This window comes from Bubalus kerabau, chromosome 14 (assembly GCF_029407905.1).
Source record: "Bubalus kerabau isolate K-KA32 ecotype Philippines breed swamp buffalo chromosome 14, PCC_UOA_SB_1v2, whole genome shotgun sequence".
In the NCBI taxonomy this organism is placed as follows: Eukaryota; Metazoa; Chordata; class Mammalia; order Artiodactyla; family Bovidae; genus Bubalus; species Bubalus kerabau.
In genome coordinates this window covers 64,497,687-64,515,018 of record NC_073637.1, presented here as the reverse complement: position 1 = coordinate 64,515,018, position 17,332 = coordinate 64,497,687, and the positions used below count along the sequence as shown (strand labels likewise).

Sequence of the window (17,332 nt, the reverse complement as noted above, 5' to 3'; positions counted from 1 at the left end):
AAATCATTTTAAATAACAACAGATTAAAGTCTATCCCAAAGGCTCGCAAAGAGTCAGACACAACTGAGCGACTGAACTGAACTAAAAGTCCATCCCACTTCTCAAACTTGCCATAAAATCCAAATTAATAATCTCAGATCCCTATTGGCAGTATTCCAGGCCCTAATACTGAATCAGGCTAAATATTTCCCTTCCAAGTACATATAACAACCAGATAAGTATCAAAATCCCTTATTACACAGATATATGTCATATACACATTACATAAATGGTAAATTATGTGAATTAACCCAAATATCAACTCTACTGCCTTTGAATTATAGGTAATAATACTACAGTTATATCCGTAAAAGTGTGAGGGTAAATTAGATTTTTAATTTCAATGCTAGAAAAAGCACACTCAGTGGTGTGTTCACCATTAAAGGAAATTCTCTGAAATGTTTATTAAAACAAAAATCATTTTAGCAAAGAATATAGGGACTTCCCTGGTGGTCCAGTGGCTAAGACTCCAGGGTCCCAATGCAGGGGGCCCGGGTTCGATCCCTGGTAAGGGAACTAGATCCCACATGTCACGACTAAAAGATTCCCAGTGCCACAACTAAGACCCGGCACAGCCAAACAAACAAATAAGTAATTTTTAGAAAAAGAATGTAAGGATCTCCCTAACTTATCTCATTAGTATGTTTGAGTATTTTTTACTTCTGGTCTGAAACGAAGGTGGTGCACTTGCACCTTGGATATTGAAGAGCAGCCCAAGTGTCCCTGTGAGAAGCTGCACCTCACACTCACACGTGGTGCCCACCTACCCTCCTCAAGCTTCAGAGCAGCCCCGGGAAGCAGGACCCTGCACCACACAGCTGTTACTAAGATACCAGCTCCAGGCATACAGCTGGTAAGCGGCAAGACCGAGACCGAAGCCAGGTTAATCCAGCTCGGGCTCTGTCCCCTATGGAGCTACAGATCGCCTCTGTATCCCCCTTCTCTTCTACCAAAAATATCTTTGGCCAAGCCTGACTTGGACAACCTGTGGGAAAAATAACTGGTGTCAACTAACCAAGCAGACAATCAATACAGACTTTGTTGTTGCTGTTCAGTCGCTGGGTTGTGTCCTACACTTTGCCACCCCATGGACTTCAGCACACCAGGCTTCCCTGTCCTTCACCATTTCCCAGAGTTTGCTCAAACTCATGTCCATTGAGTTGATGATACCATCTAACCGTTCATCAATACAGACTCAGTAATGCTGAATGGAGAAGGTACTGAATTACTGTGTCAATTTTCAAAAAGTTAATTAAGAAGCTATACATGGCCTTCCAATAATGGTAACAGAAAAAATAAACCAATTACATAGTCTGGTGGGGGAAAAAGAAAGGTATACAACAGCCTAAAAATAGGCTACTATTTAATAATGTTATTGCTACTTTAATAATAGCAGATTACCAGACATTCTCTTGGAAATGTCACCTAGGCAACCAGAAATACAAAGACAGAGATGTTCGGAAAAATATATGTATATGAATCTGTTTTGCCATCTCTTAAACGCAAATGATTACTATTTTTGTCCAAGAAGAACAAAAATCAGGAGACTAAATGCGGAGAGCGAAAGTAGGAACAGAAGAAAGTTCTATAAGTAAGTGCCCAATATCAAGTAGAATCATAAAGTATAAAAGTAGGCCTCTATTTGTATGAGCAGTCCTGACCTATGGTCTCAAATTTGGGCCAAGAATCCACTAGGAGTGTTCACTCTATATAAAACAGATAACTAATGCATAGCATGGGGAACTCTGCTCCATGCTTTGTGATGACCTACATGGGAAGATAATCCAAAAGAGAAGGGATATATGTACACACAGAGTTGACCCACTGTGGCTGATTCACTTTGCTGCACAGCAGAAACTAACACAACACTATTAAACAACTACACTCCAGTAAGAAATTGTTTAGAAAAGAGCCTACTAGGAGTGTCAAACACATTCTTTCTATGTCACTGAAATCTCAAGTTTTTACTTCATAAACCAAAGGCAGACTAACACAAAAGAGGGTAGCCTGGCAAACTTTAAAACCCGTTTGGAAGACTACCGTAAGGCTCACTTAACTAGGGGTATGACATGTCCCTGTTTGCCTGGATTACCTAGGACATCAGTGTTTGTGCCCATTGTTTTGTTATGAACATTAAAAAAGCTGTCCTTGTTCACACTCAAAAGTGTCCTGGTGTGAACAATAAATTATATGGTCACAATATTTAGCCCAGACATATTTCTTAACGGTTTAATGATGTGTTATCTACTAAGTTGGAAACTTAGATTAGTACCAAGACAATTCTGGAAATAGAATCCCCGGCCTCCACAACACTACCATCTCATTGAAATAGACAGAAATAACTCAAAACAACAGGGAACCAGTGAAACTTGATCATCATGGGTGTAAGGGGAGGCTGTGGCACCTTGGTTCAGATCAGAGACAAGGTAGACAGTGCATCTCCTCGAGGGGACACTCCAGAGGACTAATGGTAAAAGCCACCAGACTTCATGAACACCTACTGCAGAGCAGGCACTGTGCCAAGCATGATACCCACGTGACGTCACTGCATGCCCAGAACAACCCCAGAGGCGAAGAACTATCATTACGCTCATTTTGCAGATGAGATGACTCACCCAAAATGATGCCAGAGAATTCATGCGCCTGCCTCCCGGCACATGTTCTCCACCACTGCGGTGTGGACACACTGCTTCCTGACTGCCCTGCTTTCCCAGGAGTTGATGCAGCAGTCACGTGTTATCAGAGCCATCAGCCGCTCTTTCAGCTCCGCAGCAGTGCAAGCCATGGTCCAGCCCTGGCAGAGGGTTGCCAGCTCTGTTAGGGCCCAGAGGTCTCTGTGATTCCAGGAAGGATCCTAGGGAGGAGGCTAGTGAGAAGACGGCAGTGAGGGGTTCGAGAAAGCAGTGAACGCTAGGCTCACAATAGCAGGGAGCATGACCATCCTAGGCCTGAGGGCCACAAGGGAGGAGTGACTCAAGGCACCCGAAGACAGCAGTAGGGAGAGGCTGACTGGATGGAGCCATGGCCTTGGGCAACAGATCAGCCACCCTGCAGCATGAAGCCAGCAGGAGGGAACTCAGGAAATAACTTCTCTACCTCCCTCTCCCCTCCCCCTCCCGGCAGCGGCTGGACCCCCCAGAGACTGAATTACACTAGAAGTCAGAAGACAAGGATGGACATTGATACTGGTGATAGAGACGGGCCTCTCAGGGCACAGAGGCAGGTGGATAAGGGAGGAGAGAGATGCAGAGGAGACTAGAGATGGCTAGCCTGCTCACTGTCCTTGTCCATACAGAAGCATCTGCTTCAACTGACCTGGTCCCTCTTTGGGGGTCAAGAAGATGCCAGTAAGTTGGCAGATGCCAATCTAAGCATCTCTGTGACTCCAGGCCAGCTTCATGGACAGATGATCTGTGCAGAGGGTCATTCAGGCCCTATGCTCAGAAGAACCCTGGCTTGGTCTACTTACTGACACCATCTTGAAATTCTTTATAACTTTTTAACAAGGGCCACCCATTTTCTTTTTGCACTGCACCTCGTAAATTGTGTTTCCAGTCTTGTGCAAGGCAAACCATTTTATTCAACTGGTGAGACTAAATTTTCTAAGTATCTCAGTACTTCAGGTATACTATTCAAAGCAAACAAATCCAAAATTAATATTAACTAGAGTAACAGTGTTACAGCAGAATACATAATAACGTGAAGGGACATTTTACCTTCTTTTCCTTTTCTCTTTCTCTTAACTGCAGCCAAAATTCGCTGCCCCCTGGAGAGAAACGCCTACCTATATTACAGCTACCTCCCCATAACACAGAGGGTCTGTTTGGTAAGTTTGGCTCTTACCCAGTTAAAGTGATCAATACAGACAAACAAACAGAATAATTTACACCCTGGGGTGTGGACTCTCTTGATACAGTCCACTTGATGAGTTATAGTTATCGAATTATCCAGGTAATGGCCAGAGTTACCCTTGACTTCACCCTGTGTGCCTGGTGTACACAGGCCCCAGTTTCGGGCTCAGTATTGAAAATACATGCATAAAAGGCTTGTTGATGAGCTGGCAGCATTTACAAATCACATTTCTAAGCCGATGCCTTCTAAAAACCTAAACCTTGAACCTTTACTTATTCTGCTTCATGTTGCTGAAAGATACTAACATCTGAGCAATTACAATTTTAAAAGCATCCTGCAACCCCAGGTGAGAAGCCAGAACAGGCCCAGAGGCTGCTCTTCTCCCATTCACTTCCTCCAAGGCCACTGGACCGAGCAAAGTACAGAAAACTCCCAGCAAAGGCAGAGCTCAAACTGGATTTTGACAGCCTTTTTCACTCACCCCTTCATTTCAGAAATAAATGATGGCACAGATTCTAAGAATTTTGTTTGCTTTGTCATTTAAAGTTAAAATTTCAATAGATCAAATCAAAAGCACATATAAGATCCAGGGGGAGGAACTGATAGGAACCAAATCTATGGGCATCGTGACAGAATTGGAGGATCAAGAGTTACAGTGTACACTTGAGTCTGTTGTGGGGTGCATGGTGGACCCCCTGCTAACAGTGTGTCCGCATCCTAGCCCCAGGAACAGGTGGATGTGATCTTATTTGTAAAAAAGGTCTTTGCAGATGTAATAAAGTTGAGGATCTTGAAATAAGATCATCTTGCAAAATGCAAATTAAAACCATAATGAGATGTCACGTCACCACTGTTAGAATGGTCATCAATAAAAAGACAAGAGATCACAAATGCTGATGTGGATGTGAAGAAACCAAAGGGAACCACTGTATACTATTGGTGGGATTGTAACCTGGAACTCTGGCCATCTGATGAGAAGAGTCAACTCCTTGGAAAAGATCCTGATGCTAGGAAAGATTGAGGGCAGGAGGAGAAGGGGGTGAAAGAGGATGAGATGGTTAGATGGCATCACTGACTCAATGGACATGAATTTAAGAAACTCCAGGAGACAGTGAAGGACAGGGAAGCCTGCATGCTGCAGTTCATGAAGTCACAAAGGGGTGACATGACTTGGCACCTGAACAATAAACAACAACAACAGCCACTATGGAAAACAGAATGAAAGATCTTCCAAAATTAAAAATAGAACTACCATATGATCCAGCAATTTCATTTCTGGGGATAAATCCAAAGAAAATGAAAATACTAACTCAGAAAGGTATCTGCAACCCCATGTTCACAGCAACATTATTTACAATAGCCAAGATAAGGAAACAACCTATTCAACTGATAATGAATGGATAAAGAAGCTGTGGTATATATACACAATGGAATATTACTCGGCCATCAAAAGGAGAAAAATCCTACCATTTGCAACAACATGGATGGACCTTGAAGGCATTATGCTAAATAAAATGTCAGACAAAGACAAATATTATATATCACTTGCACATGAAATCTAAAAACAAATTTTTTTAAACCCCACAAAACTCATAGAAAAAGAGATCAGATTTGTGGTTTCCAGAGGCAGAGGATGGGGGGAGAAGGAATTGGAGGAAGATGGTCCAAAGGTACAAACTTCCAGTTATAAGATAAGTAGGGGCAGAATGTACACAGTATGATGCTGGGTGATGTATGGGAAAGATGTTAAACAAAAATAAATCCTAAGAGTTCTCATCACAAGGGGAAACATGTTTTTCTTTTCTTCTTTCTTTTAATTCTATCTATATGAGATGATGCTAGCTGAACCTTTCTGGTGATCATTTCACACTACATGTAAATGCAACCATCCTGCTGTATGTATGTACACCTTAAATTTACAGTGACGTGTGTCCGCATTTTTCAATAAAACTGGGGGAAATAAATTATCTAGAATTACTATCCAGGTGGCCCTAAATGCAATGACAAATGTCCTTATAAGGGACATACAGAGAAGAGGAGGGGCCCAGGAGATTATGGAGGCAGAAGCAGAGGTGATGCAGCTTCAAACCAAGAAATGCCAAAAGCCACCAGAAACGAGGAGAAGAAAGCAAGACGCTCTCCTCCAGAGCCTCTGGAAAAAGCCTGGCGCTGCTGATAACTTGATGTCAGACCTCTGGCCTCCAAGACGGTGAGAAAATGAAGTTCTATTATTTTAAGCCACCCAGTTTGTGGTAATTTGTTATAGAGGCCACAGGAAACTCATACAAGCCCTCAGCCACCTCTCTCACCGTGGCCTCGGCCTCGCAACCTCGGGGAATGGAAAATATGAGACCTTGCAAAGCAGCTGGCTGTTTTCACAGTGAGCCTAGTTCTGGCCCCAGAATAGGTCTTTTCCCCAACGCAGTACTTCACGTATTTGGAAACCATAATAATCAGGCTCCCACAGAGCTTTTTCTGGCTAGACAGCCCCTCAAGTCATGCCCCAGGAGAGACGGGCGCACCCCCACCCCACTCCCATCCCCCGAGCTAGACTCTGCCCTCTGCACCCGCTCCGGCCAGAATAGCAGGGAGGGAACTACCACCTTCCTTATCCTCAACACTTTCTTCCAATGAGGCTGAAATCTCATTAATGTTTAAGTAGTCAGGTTACACTGTCAACTCTTTTGAATCCTTCAGTTAAAAGTAAAACAAAACAAACTTGTGTCTTTTTCACATGTGTTTCAAGGACATATTGTCACCCCCATCAACTGCACAGAAAGCTAATCATATTTATTATTGAAACATAACCAATCAGCTATGAAACCTATCTACAAAATACACATTGTTATTTAGGAAAAGAAAGGCAGGGAGGTGATTTCTGAGCAGTCACTCTACATTTTGACAGTTGAGCAAATCAGATTATTATCAAAGAATCAAAACACACAGGATTCTGAAAACCCTAACATTTCAGGACCAACTGGATGTACAGAAGAAAAACACATCCATGGGTTGAAATCCCAGCTCCACAACTCACTAGCTACCAATCTAGAAGAGTTCCCTCAGCCTCTTGATGCTCCCTTACCTGTAAAGGATAACCGTAATGCTCCCTGGTGCTGAATTCCCTCTGCTTTGTCCCTCCAGATCCACCTCCCTCCCTTCTCCACTCTGCTCTCAGCCCTGAGAGGCTGATTGCTATAAAAAAGGTAGTCCTCGCATTTCCAGCCCTCTGGCTTCTGGATGGTTTGGTCAATCGGACACCAGCAACACGGAGAAAAGAGTGGCTGGGACTTACTCACCTGGTGCCTCCCGGCCAGGCCACAGCAGTTTCTGGAATTGCTGTATTCTGCTGAAAAGCAATTCCAGAAATTGCTCTTTCACGTCACCCTTTCAGGGCTGGGTAGTAAAGGCCTGCACACTTGTCTAGCCAGTCTATGGGATTTCCCTTAACGCCTTGTAACCCACAACTTTCTGAACACAGTGAGCCCCTCTTATCCATGGGGAATACATTCCAAGACCCCAGTGGATGCCTAAAACCACAATAATCCTGAACCCTATATTTACTATGATTTTTCCTGTACATACATAGCTATTCCGTTCAGTCATACATACATAAATAGCTATGGTAAAGCTTAATTTATGTTAGGCACAGTAAGAGATTAACAAGAACAAATAAAATAGAACAGCTATAATAATATACTGTAATAAAATTATGAGAGTGTGCTCTCTTCCCCTCTCTCAAAATATCTTATTGTACAAATCTGATGCGTTTTCCATCTTAACTAAGCATTTATCACGCACTGGTGCCATAACTTCTGTTGAGGTACGACAGCAAAAACATACACACTAACATATGTGAAACAGACAGCCACTGGGCCTCTGTGACAGCCTAGAGGGGTGGGCTGGGGTGGGAGGTGGGAAGGAGGCTCAAGAGGGAGTGGACATATGTATCCCTATGACTGGTCCGTGTTGATGTACCGCAGAAACCAACACAATATTGCAATTATCCTTCAATTAAGAATAAATAAATTTTTAAAAACTAGCATGAATTCCATCTTCACAATGTCATGGATAGAAGATTCATCTTACCATGAATCCCACCAACCTTAGCATAAGATTTTTTTCTTTCCTTGTTAAGTCAAGAACCTTCACCTCCCATTTAAAGGAAGCACTTAGAGCTTATCTTTGGCATACCCGAATTCCAGCATCATTACTGTTGCATTTTAGGGCCATTATTAAAGAAAATATGAGTGACTTGAATACAAGCACCAAGATACCATGACAGTGGATCTTCTTAACGACTAGTGAACGGGATTCTCTGGACAAAGGGATTCGCCTTGTCTTGGGCAGGGTTGGAGCAGGACAACGTGAGATTTCATCACAATACTCAGAACATCATGTGATTTGAATTATTTCCAGAATTTTCCACTTAATATATTCAGACCACGGTTGACCACCAGTAACTGAACCCTTAGAAAGCAAAACCGAGGTTAAGCAGGGACTACTACTATAGTCCCTTCATTTAGGTTCTTTCAGTTACACCTTTTTTGTTGCTGTTGGCTGTGCTCTGCAGCTTGCAGGATCTTAGTTCCCCAACCAGGGATCAAACCCATGACCCCTGCAGTGGAAGCGAAGACTCTTAACCACTGGACCGCAGGGAAGTCGCCAGTTATATACCCTTTTGAGTCTGTCATCTGCTGCGCAGCAGGACTCTGGCTGATCAACCTTTTATAGGGTTTATGTTCATAGCAGCATCACTCAAAATAGCCAGAAGACGGAAGTCATACACGTGTCCCTTGACAGAAAAATGGATAAACAAATGTGGTATATCCATACAATGGAATATTATTCAGCTTTAAAAAGAAGGGAAATTCTGACACATGCTACAATATGAGTGAATCCTGAAGACACGTTAAGTGAAATAAGCTAGTCACAAAGGGACAAAGATTGCATGATTTCACTTCTATAAGGCATCGGAAGTGGTCACATCCATAGAAACAGAAAGCAGAACGAAAGGTGGTGGCCAGGGACTAGGGGGCAGGCAGAAAGGAAAAGCTTTTGTGTAACGGGTGTGGAGTTTCAGTTTGGGAAAATGAAAAGGTTCTGGGGATGCACACTGGTGACAGTTGCACCTAATGCCACAAAACTGTGCACTTACAACTGTGCACTTAAAACTGTGCACTTAAAACTGTGCACTTAAAACTGTGCACTTAAAACTGTGCACTTAAAACTGTACACTTAAAACTGTACACTTAAAACTGTACACTTAAAACTGTGCACTTAAAACTGTGCACTTAAAACTGTGCCCTTAAAACGGCTGAACTGCTGCACTTTATGTCCTGCGTCTTAACCATAGTTTTAAAGTGTGTTTAAGAAACATTGCTCACCTATTGCGCAAACTACACGGGGATACACAAACGGGAAGATCACTGTCCCCGTCAAGGGGGCATAGCTCCTGTACCTCCCCGCCACATACCCCTTCTTCCAGCAATTTGTTCCCTTGTTATCTCTTACACTCTCAAGCTGGAATGCAAATTCCTTCAAGATAGGGGACTAGCTCACATTCAGCTGAATCCCTAGAACCTAACAAAAAGTTGTGCAGAAAAACTCCTCAAAAATACTAATCGAATTGGATAATTGAGTAAATATCTAGCCAAAGATGTCTATGTTCTTTTCTTCTTGAGTCTTCCAGCCAGTCAGTACTTAACATTTCTTGACATTATCTACCTATATTTTCAGAAATGAAAAGAATAGAGTTTCAGGCTAAACTCACTTTAAATTGTCACAAATAACCCTACTAAGTGCATCAATTATGGGTTTCAAATCAGAACTCCTTTGTTTGCCAGCCATGTATCCTCCAGCAAGCTACTGAGTGCCCCTAAGCCTATTTCCCTCATCAGTTAAGCGGGAATACTGACACTACTGTAAGTGAATGTCTATTGGTTTTCAATCCAAACTCTACGGCTCAATCTTCTGGAGACAGTATAACAATATTCTGCTGGAGAAAGACCCTTGCTCCTACTTCTTAGCCTGTGGCTCAGCGATGAAACCTGTAACCAAGCCCAAGCCCTAGACTGGTGTGGAACTCCAGCCACAAAAACAGGCATGGGACTCAATCAAAGCCAATGGCCACAGTCTGCCACTGTGAGGAATGCTGGGATATTCAATCATAGTGATAGAGAGGGATGGTGAGGACCAAGCCTGGCTGTCATTACTGCCTAATCCCACACCCTGACCACACTAATTGACCACAGCACTCTTTCCTACTGAGCCTGGACCCAGTCTTGGATTCCTCTTCACCCCAGCTCTCCAGGCAGCCACGACCAATCTATCAAAGATGACAGGCAAAATGAAGCCAACTGTCTTAGCTTGAGACTAGCAGCTGGCAGTTTTTCTGTAAAGAACTGTGTGGTAAGTATTTTAGGCGTGGTCTCCACTACATATTCTTCTTTGTGTTTTGATGTGTTGTGTTTTAAACCCTTTAAAAACCTTAAAAAGCATGTTTAGATCTTTCAGTTTACAAAAACCCCTGCTCTGGAGTCATGAAATCAGACTCTGGGGCTATCCCAGAGATCCACACGCTGTTTTATCTCACTCTGCAGGGCTCCTGGAAGCTTAGTCCAGGAGTGCTTGGAAATGCCGCCTCAGTCAGAAGCACACCCACAGAACCCACTGAATTGTCTGAAAAGTACAGAGGAGCTTTGATAACAGGAGAGTTTCTGTTCTCATCATACCAATCCCAGGGCAGGCTGACACCCACTCTCTGGGGGGAAGCTACACTCCCAGGAAGGGCTCCCAAGCCCATGCATGTAGCGACCTTCATTCTACCTTCAGGACCTATTTCATTGCACACCTCTCAGACAGCCGAACCCCCATTCCTCACAGCCAACCTGAGGAAAGTAAGGAAAGAGCTCAAATGACTACATTTCTCCATTGTTAGTCTGACCCCTTACAATTAAAAAAAAATTTCTGAAATTGTTCCACAAGAGTCTACCACATTTCTTTTGACCAGCCTTTGAGTCCCTTGGACTGCAAGGAGATCAAACCAGTCCATCCTAAAGGAAATCAAACCTGAATATTCATTGGAAGAACTGATGCTAAAGCTGAAACTCCAATACTTTGGCACCTGATGTGAAGAGCCGACTCACTGGAAAAGACCCTGATGCTGGGAAAGATTGAAAGCAGGAGGAGAAGGGGATGACAGAGGATGAGACGGTGTCATCATCGACTCAATAGACATGGGTTTGAGTAAGCTCTGGGAATTGGTGAAGGACAGGGAAGGCTGACATGCTGAAGTCCATGGGATCGCAAAGAATCAGACACAACTGAGCGACTGAACTTTGATTCCTTAATATTTTCCAAAGTTTTTTTTTTTAATTGCAGAGTAATATATATAAAGATTGGTTTGGTCTTCCTCTCTATTATTTTCCACGTTTGCTTCTGGCTTTGTGCGTGCCTGCTAAGTCGCTTCAGTCATGTCTGACTCTGCAACCCCATGGACTGTAGCCTGCCAGGCTCCTCTGTCCATGGGATTCTCCAGGCAAGAAGACTGGAGTGGGTGACCGTTCCCTTCTCCAGGGGATCTTCCTGACCCAGGGATTGTCTCCTCTGTTTCCTGCACCGGCAGGTGGATTCTTTACCATTAGCGCCACCTGGGAAGCTAGGAACGTTGGTTGACTGATGTTCATTTATTCATCCAACAATTACTTATATAATAACAATCCACTTGTCCAGGCACTTGCAGCTAGGGAAGATCTATGTAGATGATGCAGAGTGATAAGAGGGGTACGTGTATGGTGCAATTGCAGCATGAAACAAGGGTAGCTCGGTCAGCTGGGGAGGAGGCGGGTACCCAGAGGTCTGCTGGAAGGTAATGTCACTGCAGCTGAGCAGGGAAGAATGCATAGGAGTTGACCAGACGAAAAAGGATGGGAAGATGGCAGGTGTTGAGACTCAGTGACTTGAGTCAAGGCTACACACAGGGAGGCTTGGGAGATGAAGGTGGCAAGGAGACAAGTGTACAGTCAAAAGGTCTTGAAGTCCAAACTCTACCCTGAAAACCACAGAAAACCTCTGAAGGAATTAGGCTGCATGACTGGCTTAGATTTTTGTTTTCAAAGCAAGTCTTCTTTTTTTAGAAATTCATTTATTTATTTTAATTAGAGGCTAATTACTTTACAATTTTGTGGTGGTTTTTGCCATAATGACATGAATCAGCCATGGGTGTACATGTGTCCCCCATCCCGAACCACCCCCTCCCCATCCCATCCTTCTGGGTTGTCCCAGTGCACCAGTTTTGAGTGCCCTGTTTCGTGCATTGAACTTGGACTGGTGATCCCTTTCACATATGGTAATATACATGTTTCAATGCTATTCTCTCAAATCCTCCCACTCTTGCCTTCTCCCACAGAGTTCAAAAGTCTGTTCTTTATATCTGTGTCTCTTTTGCTGTCTCATGTATAGGGTCATTCAAAGCAAGTTTTCTAGTTGCAATTTAGAGAATCGACTGAAGCAAAAGTGTCCTGATTTGGAGCAAGAAGACCAGTGTGAAGGCAACTGGAGCAATTCAGGCAAGAAGTGGTGAGGTTATTAACTAAATCAGTGACAATAAAAACTGACAGAAAGCAGCAGACATCAACAAATGTAATAAGAGTAATGAGTTCAAACTTTATAAGTCAACTATATACTTCAATATAATATATATAATTTAAAATTTAAAAAACCATCTCATCCTCTGTCACCCCATTCTCCTCCTGCCCTCAATCTTTCCCAGCATCAGGGTTTTTTCCTGTGAGTAGGCTCTTTGCATCACATGGCCAAAGTACTGGAGCTTCAACTTCAGCATCAGTCCTTCCAATGAATATTCAGGGTTGATTTCCTTTAGGATTGACTGGTTTGATCTCCTTGAGTCCCAGGGACTCTCAAGAGTCTTCTCCAGCACCACAATTTGAAAGGATCAATTCTTTGGTGCTCAGCCTTCTTTATGGTCCAACTCTCAAATCCATACTTGACTAGTGGAAAAACCATTGCTTTGACTATATGGACCTTTGTCAGCAAAGCAATGTCTGTGCTTTTTAGTATGCGTCAACCTCACATCACAGATCAGGAAACACAGAGAGATTAAGCAAGGAGCCCACAGCCTGAGAGCTATTCATGTCCCAACCAGAATTCATATCCAGCAGTCTGGCTGTAAAGTCCACACTCCTCACAGCCCACTCTCCTAAGCACATTTAAAGAGAGAGAATATTCAGGATGGGTGCTGAGTGACTGAAACGGGCAGACTTCAAGGCAATCTCCAGAGGTCTGGCTTGGGTATCTTTGAACATTTGGATTTCAGCTTCTTAAGCCTCTTCTGAAGGAAACTCCATCCCCAAGTCTGTAATTAGCCCTCGCTAGCCTGACCTGGACATCCACACTACCCTCTTTGCCATACTATCCATTTCTCTTCTGCTGTGGCCTTGCATACCACATCAGACCCTAGAACACCATTTCCCAGCTGGACAGAAAAACCTCACAAGCCTTTCCAATCAAGTCTGAGAAACCAGGACAGCAAAGTCTGCTCTTGGCAATACAGAGGCTTAGGTCTATCATTTTCAAATCAGCGAGAACTGGGAAAACTTTGAGCAAGCCTGTGCGGTTTCCTTCTCTGAGAGTGAGACCTCGGCAGCCCTGGTTCTGTGTTTCGCACCAGCTGCCGGACGGAGCAGAATAAGTATCATTATTTGGGTCTTGCACTCAACAACAGAAGCGCACGCGCCGGGCCTGCAGCCCCAGACAGACCCGCAGGAAGAAAGCGGCCCTGCGGGGAGACCTTCAGACAGCCAAATAGCTTTCATTTCTCCAGGCATGAAAGTTAAAGCAAGCATCTGCAGCAAGAAACTTGTGTATTTCCTGCGGACAGGGAGACCTCCTGCCCCTCCCGGCTGATACAACCCACTTTGCACATCCTGCTTCTCTGGGAGCTAAAAATAAATTGGTATGCACTGAAAAACACTCAAACACATCTCCCCAGCACACCCCTTCCCGAGTCTCCGAGGGCAAGAGACACAAATCCTTCAGGTCCTGAGTCCACAATGCAGACCACTTCCTCATCGGGGTTCCCTGGCGCCTTCTGGTGGTTCCTAAAGCCCCCTCTCCAGGAGCCCACCCCTCGTACACGCCCACTGCGGCTTCGGAGGACCGACTCTGAGGCTCCCCCCGGAATCCGCGAGTGCCCGCGACCCCCACCTCTCCCCCCGACCCCCGGAAGGATGCTTCTGGTGTCCTGGGCCACCAGGCGCACGAACGCCCCCTTCCGACCCAGCGCGCCCCCATCCTGCCTGCCCTGCGCGCCTCTGCGCGTCCCTTAGCAAAGTTGGTCTCTCCTTTCCTGCCACTCTCCTCGGGGTCTTTGGTTTAGTTCTATCTTTCCTCAGAGGCATTGAGTGGAGGACAGGGGAACTGACAGAATGAGCTGCACCCGGGAAGAGCAGCGGGGACCGGGTGCCCAGGACCGCGCGCCCCTCGCGCCCACCCCTGCGCCCGCCGCGCCCCGAGAGCGTCGGCTCCCGCGGCGGCTGCTCTTGGCGCCCTCGCCCCTGCACACCCGCCCTGCTGCAACTCCGGCTCCGCTCCAGCTCCCGAGAAGCGGAGGGAAGGCGCTGCGACTCACCGCCTCGGCCGCTCCCGGCGTCTGTGTCGCCGCGGGCGAGGCGGCGGCGGCGGCGGCGGCAGCGCCTTCCCTCCGCCCGCCTCCCCCTGGACCTCGCCACCGCCCGCCGCGCCCCCCTCCCCAGCCTCGCTCGCCGCCTCCCTTGTAGAGGCCGCCGACAACCCCCCCCAACACACACACACACACACACCCTGCGGCCCCCCAGGCAGCCTCTCCAGGGTAGGCAGCCGGCTGGAGTGCAGGGGGCCAAGCCGAGGCGCGCGTGGGGTTTGCAGGTGCAGTGGACACCCCTATTTTGCTTGGGTGCAGCCGCTAGACTTATCCCCGTCGTACTCCCTACTCTTAGCCCGCTGCCGAGCTTCCAGCCAGGCTTCTAGCCAGGCTACACTAATACTTTCCAAGGGACGCCATTTGTTTGCCTGTTTGGGCCGTGGGAAGGTCAGGTTCAACACAGAGCATCTTCTGGGCATCCACCGGGAGATCCTCGGGTCTCCGCCACGCAGCAGTTAAGTTCAAGGGAGCCTTAGAAGGACAAACCCACAAGGTGGTGATGGGCCACCTTGCCTAACCAGTGTTTTTTCTCTACCAGAACTCAACAAAAAGGTGGAAAGGACATCTAAGGGATCTCTTCCTCACCACGTTCCCCCCACCTCCTGTAGCCACCAGAGAATGTCACCAAATCGTCCATCTCCACTGGAGATGAGAAGCAGCAAATCTCTTTATCAATTTATTCAACCAATATTTATCAAGTGACTGCCACCACAATTCCTGTCTTGTGTTGGCCACTCATGACCTCTCAAAAAGCCACCATAACTTCCTGTACTTGTCAACGTTTCCAGAACCCACAGAAGAGCAAATCAAATTCATTGATTAAAAAGCTTGCTGATAAAAATAACAAAAAGGCACCATGCAAAGCTGTAAAGGCACCATGACTTGCTCATACTTGTTCTGATTACGAAATCTTTTAATATGACTAGTGGTTAAAAAATGACACTTACGTTTAGATTCAGACATCAACTCTGATTTGAAAATCAGGTAAAAGGTTCACCTGACCAAAACCACAGTCTTAGTTCTGCCTTCCATTTCCACTCCTTCAGGCAAAGCTTAAGAAACAAAACTTACCAGAGGGGCTGTTAAACCATTATTGGACACTACAGTTCGCTCTTGAATTGAATTAGCACATTAGCCCAACTGCTTCACCTCCCTGGATACACTTTGGAACCTAGAGAGTTGGATTTTTTGGTAAGCCCGCCTGCGCCAATAGGTTCCAGTTTAACTGGGTTCCAGTCTTGCTTGCAGACATTTTACAAGAATCCCAGGAGATTCAGGCAGCCAGGATTGGAAAACCAGGAATTAGCCAATCATCCAGCTGAGCCTGAGGCAATGGAATGACAAAAAAGTTCTGATGCTGGGAAAGGTCTGTGCAGGTGTTGCAAACTTAAAAATCCCAAAGGGATTAAAAAGAAGAAACAAAGAAGTGATTCAGGCTGCTGATACAGGGCCAAACAGGGAAGGACAACAAGCCCTAAAAAAGACAGTCTCATTTCTCCACGTGGAAAATACAGGTCCAGTGTAGCCATTGAACTGGGATTGCTTATTTTTTATTTTGTTTTGTTCCCCTCCCCATCCCCGCCCCCCATGAAGAAGCCAAAAACCCATATTTAGTGTGAACTCTTCTAATTTTAAAATGTTGGCAACTTAAAAAAAATTTTTTAATGCTCTGTGCACTAAAAAAACAGAAGAAGAAGAGTTTGTAGGCCACAGAATGTCCCTAGGTCATCACTTTGTAACCTGTGGTCTGTACCATTGAGGTCATTGCCCACAGACTGCAGGAAGAACCCTGATGGGCAGAAGGTGGCAGTGCTTGGGGTGGGAGTGTCTCTGAGAATGATTTAAAAACCCACTTTATCTAGTTTTAATTTTAATAGTCTCTGCTTTTTAAAAAAATCTTTGTTAAAATACAACTCGTATAGCATCCAATTCACCCATTTAAAGTATACAATTTGATATTTGTAGTATATTCACAGAGCTGTACAATTATCACCACAATCAATTTTAGAACTGATTTTCATCCCCTAAAAAAGAAATGTCATGCTTATTAGCACTCATTTTCTTTTTTTTCCCAACCCCCAGCCCCTGGCAAACACTAATCTTTCTCTATAGATTTGCCCATTGTGGACACTTCATATAAATGAACTCTTCATACAATATGAAATCTTTTGTGACTTCTTTCTTTCACGTAAAGCATACTGTTTTCAAGGTTCATCCATGTCAACAGTATTTCATTCCTTTTTATGAACAAATGATATCCTATGGTATAGATATCTTCTTTCATCCTTTTTTTCCGTTGATGAACATTTAGGTTGTTTGCACTTTGGGGCTATTTTAAATAATGCTGCTGTGAACATTCATGTATAGGTTTTTGTGTGGATGTATGTTTTTTTCTCATGGGAGTCTATCTCGGAGTGGAAATATTGAGTCACATGGTAATTCTAAGTTTAACATTTGAGGAACTGCTACACTGGTTTCCAAAGCAGCTGCACCATTTTAGAGTCTCACCAGCAGCGTGTGAACATTCCAATTTCTCCACATTCTTGCCAACACTTGTTCTTTGCCATTTTTCAAGTTTATACCATCCTAGTGGACGTGAGGAGAAGGCAATGGCACCCCACTCCAGTACTCTTGCCTGGAAAATCCCATGAACGGAGGAGCCTGGTAGGCTGCAGTCCATGGGGTCGCTAAGAGTCGGACACGACTAAGCGACTTCCCTTTCACTTTTCACTTTCATGCATT

The 17,332-nt window shown here is 44.8% G+C and overlaps 1 protein-coding gene across 1 annotated transcript in view; it reads right to left on the bottom strand.

The window, feature by feature from the left end:
• NCALD (neurocalcin delta) overlaps positions 1–14,583 on the bottom strand; it is a 470,454-nt gene extending 455,871 nt beyond the window's left edge. Inside the window, exon 1 of the mRNA XM_055546508.1 lies at positions 14,540–14,583. The gene's annotated coding sequence lies outside the window, so the exon portion shown is untranslated. The remainder of the gene's footprint in view (positions 1–14,539) is intronic.
• Positions 14,584–17,332: the final 2,749 nt, after the last annotated feature.